Genomic DNA, 8,228 nt, shown 5'->3' with positions numbered 1-8,228 from the left:
CCGTCTTGGAGTCAATCAGATGCCCGCCTCTTCCGTTATCATTTCAACTAGGGTCGTAGTAGTTGATGGCTGGTTTTTGAAAATTCTTGCGTTGCGTTCGTTCCATGTAGACCACCATACTAATTGCACGAGGGATCTCTATTGTTTCTTCTCATCGCCTGAAAGTTGACTTGTGGTGTGTTCTGTCCATTCAGCCAGTGATGCAGTGATTGTTGTGGGAGGCAGGGCCGCATGTAGATTGCTCCGTCACAGGATCACCTGCCATACAATAATCGTGTAGAGGCATGAAGGCGAGGAGGAGCACGGCGTCTTTCATGGTATTGAATTCGAAAACATATAATAGAACACCTGCACCTAGGCCCTCCCTATCTAGCCATCCATTCTGCGCATTGCGTTTCGTGCAAACATATTTCTTTTTTTTATTTCTCTCACATAAAACATGTTTTGAAGTTCAAACCTTTGCAGCGTGGCAAAGTTTTCTATCTAGAATCTAGGATAAATCGTTCAGATTTTTTTGTCAAATATAAATATACAAATTATGATTTTCTAGATTAAAAAATCATAATTTGTATATTTATGTTTGACAAAAAAATCTGAACGATTTATCCTAGATTCTAGATAGAAGGCTTTGGCACACTGCAAAGGTTTGAAGTTCAAGACATGTTCTATGTGAGAGAAACAAAAAAGAGAAAATTTCATATAGAAAGTTAGTTGTGTTGCACAGATCTTAAAGCAATATTGGACACCCAGGATAGCAGGGTCCGGATGCAGATGTTCTAAAAATCCACGTCCGTATTGAATTTATGCTCCAGCTAACTCATCCAAAAGTCTGAACTGATGGAGGAAGGTGAAAAATATATTTCAACACTTGACCTCCTGGTTCGGATACCATATTGAATTGATGCTTCAGCCAACTCATTCAAAAGTCAGAACTAGTGGAGGGAGATGGGCAATATATTTCAACACATGGGGCCAGCGCAAAGAGCGCAGTCTGGGTCATGCGGCCATCCCTTCTTTGCTAGTACGTCGGCCGTGTTGTAGCGTCCGAGGAGGGCTAGCCACGGAAAGATCTTGCACTTGCCTGTTGCATCCTCCTTCCAAACGAAGTCGCCAAATCCTTCCCTGCGGCATCCCTCAAACTGAATGAGGTAGGCAGATTTCGAGGTGAAAGCTCCACTCGTTGTCCACTTCCATCTGACCGTGTCAGATTCTAGACCAAGCTCAATCCCATTGATCTCGGCCCATAGGGCAGTAAACTCTCTTATTGCAGCTTCAGGTAAATTTGCTTTGAAGTGTCTGGTCCACCTCCTGTTCCCTATGGCCTGTGCCACCGCGAGGTTTTTCCTAGTGCAATATCTGTGTAGGGTGGGGAACGAGTCATGTAGGCTTACTCCCTTGTGCCATGGCTCCTTCCAGAAAAATATGCGCTCGCCGTTGCCTAGGAAGAAATCAAATGAGGCATTGAAAAGTGCTTTCACTTTGGGGTCTATCGGTAGATCAAGCCCTTGCCATGGTTTGTTGGTGTCGTTCCAAGATTGCCAAAGCCATCTGGTCTGCAACGCCAAGCTCTGGGCTGAGAAATTTGTGATGCTGAGGCCGCCGAATTCTTTTGGTCTGCATACGATCTTCCAGTTGACTAAGCACTTCCGGCCTGAGGCCACCTCGTTGCCCTCCCATAAGAATCCGCGACGAACTCTGTCGATCAACTTGGCGAGACACGCTGGCATGTGAATGGCTATCATCTGAAAAATTGGCATCGCTGAGAGCATAGTTCTGACTAGGTGCAGTCTCCCATCCATGGAAAGCAGAACAAGTTTCCATCCCTTCATCATGCCGATGACCTTGTCGCAGATCGGCGAAGATCACCTTTAGTTGGTTTTGTGTCCCTCAGCGGCATGCCCATGTATTTACACGGGAACACTTTTATTGGGCAGCCAAAGTCTTGCAGCAGGAGTGTTGAGGTCGATTCCGTTACAGCAACCCGGGGTGACTGAAGATTTTGCAAAATTTGCTTCCCGATTGGCCCAAGTATCCCCGAATTTACAGATTTCTCGAACAGGGCAGCCATGCATTCCATCACGAGGACAAACAACGGGGGGATAGGGGGTCTCCCTGCCTTAGCCCCCTAGCCAGATCAATCCTATCCGATAATTCTCCATTGACTAGTATCCTGGTGGAAGAAGAGCTTAGTAAGGCAGATAAACAGTTGGTGAATCTCCTTCCAAATCCCCTTGATGTCAATCTCTATCTCTACCTAATAATAAAGCAAATTAGGTTTCTGGTACCCTCGAAGTTGGCAAGAATTACCCACAAATGCCACCCGTAAGTTAAATTAAAAACGATTCGTTCTTTTCCAAATTCGTCGTAATCAGTTCTTATATACCGGTGATACTGCATCTATAATAGGAAATCGAAGATTGCGCAGTGGCTCAAGCCTTTTTGTCCCACCGCGGACACCATGGTTCGAATCCCAGGTTCTACTAATTTTCCCCACCATTTTTGTCATGCACCTCCCCTCCCCACCCAGTGCGTGTTCATGGGCCAGCCCGCAGGGCGTGCCGCCTATGTTTTTTTTTCTTTTTTTTGCATTTCGTCTTTTGTCTTTTTTTTCTCATTTCTTTTTTTTTGCATTTTTCCTTCTTTAAATTAATTTGAGATTTCCAAATTTCAAAACATTGCAAATTTTTTAAATCATGTTCGAGAAATCATAAAATATTTATGATTTCAAAAATGTGTGGGACATCATAAAAATTTCTTAGTTTTTAAAATATTAATGAATCTAGAAGAGTGTTCGCAAATTATTAAAAAAATCCAAATTTGGAAAAAATGACAGGAAATAAAACTATGTTCCTGATTTTGAAAAATAATCGTGTATTCAAAACAAATTCGTGAATATGAAAAAAATGTCCACGAAATTTTAGAAAATATTAAAAAACTCAAAAAAAATTGCAGGTTTGTGGTCGATGAGATTTGTTTTAAAGGTTTAAAAGTGTGTCGTGCAATGGCAAGCTCATTGCATTGGTATTTACCATGTCGACTACATTGCGATCACGTGGATATCGCATCTATCATCAGCGAGGGTTGGAAGAAAGATAAGTTGCAACATGGTGAGTCACTGTGTCAAAACAGAGGACGCTCATATGTCAGGGTATTGAGTCATACTTATGTGGCTAGAGTGTAATTCTTTATCCTCAGGTTGTGCAGATTTTCCCCCTCTTTTTGTGATGCACCTCCCCTCCCCCAGTGCGTGTTCATGGGCCGGCACGCAGGTCGTGACTCCCCTATTTTTTCATTTCATCTTTTGTCCGTTTCTTTTATTTTCTCATTTCTTTTTTTGTTTTCTCCTTCTTCAAATTAATTTGATATTTTTAAATTTCAAAACATTGCAAATTTTGAAAAACATATTTGACAAATCATAAAATGTTTGTGAATTCAGAAATGTGTGGGAAATCATAAATTTTTTGCAGTTTCAATAAATATTAGATTTTACAAAACTGTTCGCAAATTATAAAATATGTTCGCAACATCGCGAGTCACTGTGTCAAAATAGAGAACACTCATATGTCAGGATATTGAGTCAAACATGTTTGGCTAGCGTGTAAATTTTTCTCTCCCGTTGCAACGCACGGGCATGTTTGCTAGTAGTTCTAACAGGAACTCCCATGACACATGACAATCAATTTTCAGTTTCTAGAGTCACTCATGCTGGATAATGTATGCCACTAGCCGATGGCGATTAATGAAGGTGTGTGTCTTTCTATTTTCTAATCTGTGTTGTATATATGCTCCCACGCCTGGCCCTCTCCCAATCACCGTTCTTGCTTCTTTTCTTTTGAATTGAATCGCCGCTCTTACTCAGCACGATTCTCGGCTAGGTTGGTCTCTATCTTTGTTTCCCCTCTTTCCTGTACTAGTGAGTAGTGTACTATCCCTTCTTCCACCCATGCCAATATGAATAAAGATATGCGGTGAAAATATGAAAATAATGGCATGTGTGGAACGTGTGTGCATACATTGATTGTTTTCCCCTTGAGTGCTTTCGTTTTCTCTCTATTAAGGCTGGTCATAGTGGTGAGTACCTTAGACTAGTAACATGCATATGCTACTAGTCTATATTACCGCTTCCACAGTGGGTAGTTTCATATGTGTGATAACATAGAAATCTTCATTTATTACTTTGTAGAGTAATTTTCATTGGGAAGCAGTTATATGATGGTAACATGTTATCTTACCCCATTTGCCTCACTTCTCCTTAATTATTTGATGCGTCATCTTTTTGCCTATGTGGTATGCATGTTATCTATGTTACTCGCACTATGAGTAGTTTTCGTCCGTTGATGCAAGGACTTGCGGGTGTGGTTGGTCTTGACACATTGTCCCGCCACTTTATTCATTGTTTTAGGATTGTCAGTTGGTGCCTCTTTCCATATCCCTCTAAATTACTTTCATCTGTCCCCTGCTAAGTAAGAGTCCCTGATAAGGGGGATTTCTGTTAGGTTATGATTCCAGCAGGTAGTATTGAATGATTCGTCATTATTTTTGTGATGTCTTGATATTTTGTAAAGGGTATGTTAGGTCACTGGAAGTTATGGTCATGTTGGTACGTTTGGCATGAGTTGTTTCGACCAAAAAACTTAACAAAAAGTGTAGGAAAGGTTTTGATACTATTTTTGTTGATCTCCTTCCTATGATCCCAAATAATTCCATACCCCACATTTGCTACTCACGAAGTCGTTCCATTCAAAGAATTCTATATCTTAGGTCTTGTACTAATAAGTCTTTGTACACGCACTAATTTCTATCTTGTCGGTGATCTTTCTTTTAGAAGCATACATATGTTGTATTTGCTACATGGACCTTAAGATCTCTAGGATGCTTAAAGTTATCATGGGAGCACCGAATCATGGTTTATTCCATGCCGACTTCTTGATAGCTTCGAGGACAAGAATTGCAACTGTCTTGTTGGTGTTTGTGACCCACAGATTGCAGACCAGAATGCTACGTACCCACTGATATCATGTGTTCCTTAACATTGCACATAAATGGTGTCTGAAATACCCATCTGCCCATCCTCTACAAGGTCGAATGAAGCAATTAGCCAGTTGAACTAGGGCATGACCCAGAAGAGTAAATCCCAATGCCTTCCAATCCTAAGAAACAAAACTAGATGTGGTGCAACATCCACTCACTCAATGTAAGAATGGTGTATGTTCAAAAATATTATAGGAATCAAAGCTCGAGGCTATAGAAACTAAGAGCCGACATGTACACGTATAGTTTGGGCGTTGTGAGTGGGAGGGCACCTCACCCCTAAGCCTATTTATCGGCTTGTGAGTCCGTGTGTGTTTTCACTTTCAACACATGTACTTGCTCCTAGTCAATTACTTGTTGACCACATTGTGCATGTTTAGGTGAGTATGAAATTGTTGAATACACTTAACATATAAGAGCATCTCCAACGCACCCACAAACAAAAACCGCAAATGTTCTTTTTTTGCCCGGACATGGTCCGTGGACATGATGCGGGAGCCGGTCATCCAATGCTATTCTCAAATTAATTCGATTGGGAGGAGAGGGAGGAGATGGGGACCATGCACGTGGAGGGATTTGGCCGTGTGGTGTCCGGTTGGGAGGAAAGAAAGAATAGGGGGACCATGCATGTGAAGAGAGACAAAAGAGAGGAGGATAGTATGGTTACTTTTGGTTGGTCTAGTGAATGTCTGGACTCCCGCATAGTTCCCCATGTTTCTTGCTCGGATACCGGAATCCATACGCCCGAAATGCTAAGCGGATACATAAGGGTCCCCGTTAGAAGACAAAATTGTTCCGGACACTATGGTCCGGACTCGTACAAGGGAGGTTTGAGAGTTCGCTTTGGAGATGCCCTAAGGGCTAAGGCCCACAAGAAGATTGTTTTTGGGACCGTAGGATGCGTAAATCATGATTCAAAAATAAATAAATAAACCTTTACCAAGAGAAGACCGGGCTTTAAAGCGGAAGTAAATCTTGTTTGAAAAGAAGTAAATACATATCAATCGCATAGAGAGAGAACATAACAACACAGCAAACACTATAACCCTTCCCATTGTATTCAAAATAAATATGGAAAGCAGAGTATAGGTGCTATACTATACAGTTTACAGCCATTTCATACCCAACTTATGACTAAAGACTATTTAGTGTGACTTTCAAAATTAAAATCCTCCACTCTACGCTAGTCAACAAGTCACGCAGTGCAATCACGCACTTCATCGTGTTGGCCCCATTCGGCACCCACCAAACTCTGATGCTCTTGTCAAGCCCGCTGCTGTACACCATATAGCCATTGCTGGCCCTGCACAGGGAGGCCTGGATGCATTTCATGGGGCCCTCGTGACCTCCGATGGCCTTGTCGGCAGAGCCGATGGACACCAGGTCGCCGGCCACGCACACAACAGGACGGCCATGTCGTACGCCTTCACGTCGAACGCGAGGCAAGTGCCACCGTACAGGTCCCACCCGAGGACGTGCACGTCCGAACCGGCCGCCTACACGCGCTGCCGGCGTTCGAATGCACGCCGTTGCCCGCGGGACGCGAACGGCCAAGATAGAGTGTGCGCCGGTGCCGGCAGGCCCGGCCTTGCTGCTCTGCCACGCCTTAACGAAGCCGTCGGCGGAGGCGGAGTAGACAACGCCGCAGTCCGCGGCGACGGCATTGGTGGCGTCGTGGTGAGCGCGCACGGACTCGAGGCACTTAAGCATGCGCCACACCTTGAGTGTCCTGTTGAAGGAGCCCGACTACAAGTACAGCCATGCATATCAGCTCTTCAGTTCAGAGCAACGATCGAGAAGCCGAAGACGACGGCAGGAATCGCATGGTTGCGGGTTGCCCCTAACCTAGGACGTCGTCGTGCAAGAGACTGACTTTTCCTTGTTTTTTGAGATCGTGCAAGAGGCTGGCTCTGTTTTAATGGGCTAGACGTAACTGGGCCCTTGAATCCTTGGGCCTTTCTGTAAGACCAATGGATTAACCGAATATAGGCGTATAACTTTTGGTTTAGTCCCACACGGAAAGACAACAAGATTGGCACAGTAAATATGAGTATATAAATAGAGGATAGGGCGACCTTTAAGCATACTTACCTGGACAGGGTCTATGGGCGATCAAGAAGGCTCATGACCTAGATCAATGGTTCACATTGCACATAGTGAGTGTGTTGATCTACCATCTTCTTTGGGAGAGTGGATGTCATAATTTGTGATAGAGGGGGTACGCGTCCGCGCGGCCCCTGCTAAATTATGAAATTATAAACTTTGTGTTACTTATTAAAAAGATTGTATGGACATCTTTTTCCTTTCAGGAGAATATCTATTATATTTATTTTTATTTACTGGTGACAGTGAAGGAGTACAATCATCTGTGCAAATGTCGTCTCATAAAATATGTTGCAACATTTGGCTTGATGCTTGTGCCCAAAAGAACAAGCAATAAGGATTTTTCCGAAGATGATGAAAAATCTGACATGTGTGCATGGGTATTGAGGCAAGAAACAGAAGAAGCAAGCCGCCACAGTTTAGCTTTCATCCATGACAAGCAGCAATTTTTGTGAGAGAAAGAGAACACACGGTGGCTCAATGTATGAAAATATCAGCCTGTTTGGTTCTCGGAAGTCCACAAAACGATTGGATAGATCAGCACCGTCGCACTTGCAATTTAAACTGAGAGATTAAAATGAGGGTAGTAGAGACGTGTAAAAGGCTCCATTATAAGCTCCATGTCATTTGAAGCACAGTATAAGTTCTACTATATCATTGGAAGCGCGGCTCAATGACCTGAATTATAATGTTTGTTCACAGGGCTGCGGTGTATGTCAGAGCTACTATGCCAGGCTTGGGCAATTTTTGCCGAATGATACAAAGAATATATTCGAGGCGAACTTTGGTGACATGACCCCAGTGCTATGGGTCAGCTTCCTACCGTGTTTTGGTGACATGACCCCAGTGCTATTCGAGGCAAATGATACAAAGCACCTCAAACATAATAAAAATTACATCAAAGTCCATAAACAACCGAACGATAATCGCGGCAGCCAGAACGAGCCGCCGACGCGTCGTTGTTGCCGCTCCCATACCGGAGCCGGCCTGACCTTTTCGATTACAGCCGAGAAGCTTATGCCTGATTAAAAAACAAATTTAATTCTCCACGTACAAAAATGTGCCTGGCTCGACCACGTTGCAGGCTATCGGGC

The 8,228-nt window shown here is 43.4% G+C and overlaps 1 non-coding gene across 1 annotated transcript; it reads left to right on the top strand.

The window, feature by feature from the left end:
• The first annotated feature begins 7,114 nt into the window (after positions 1-7,114).
• On the top strand, positions 7,115-7,272 carry LOC119283070. The gene has a single exon (XR_005139022.1). It is a non-coding gene; the product is annotated as a U1 spliceosomal RNA (small nuclear RNA).
• The last annotated feature ends 956 nt before the right edge of the window (positions 7,273-8,228 follow it).

Source organism: Triticum dicoccoides, chromosome 3B, assembly GCF_002162155.2.
Source record: "Triticum dicoccoides isolate Atlit2015 ecotype Zavitan chromosome 3B, WEW_v2.0, whole genome shotgun sequence".
NCBI lineage: Eukaryota > Viridiplantae > Streptophyta > Magnoliopsida > Poales > Poaceae > Triticum > Triticum dicoccoides.
This window is presented reverse-complemented; position numbering and strand designations above follow the sequence as displayed.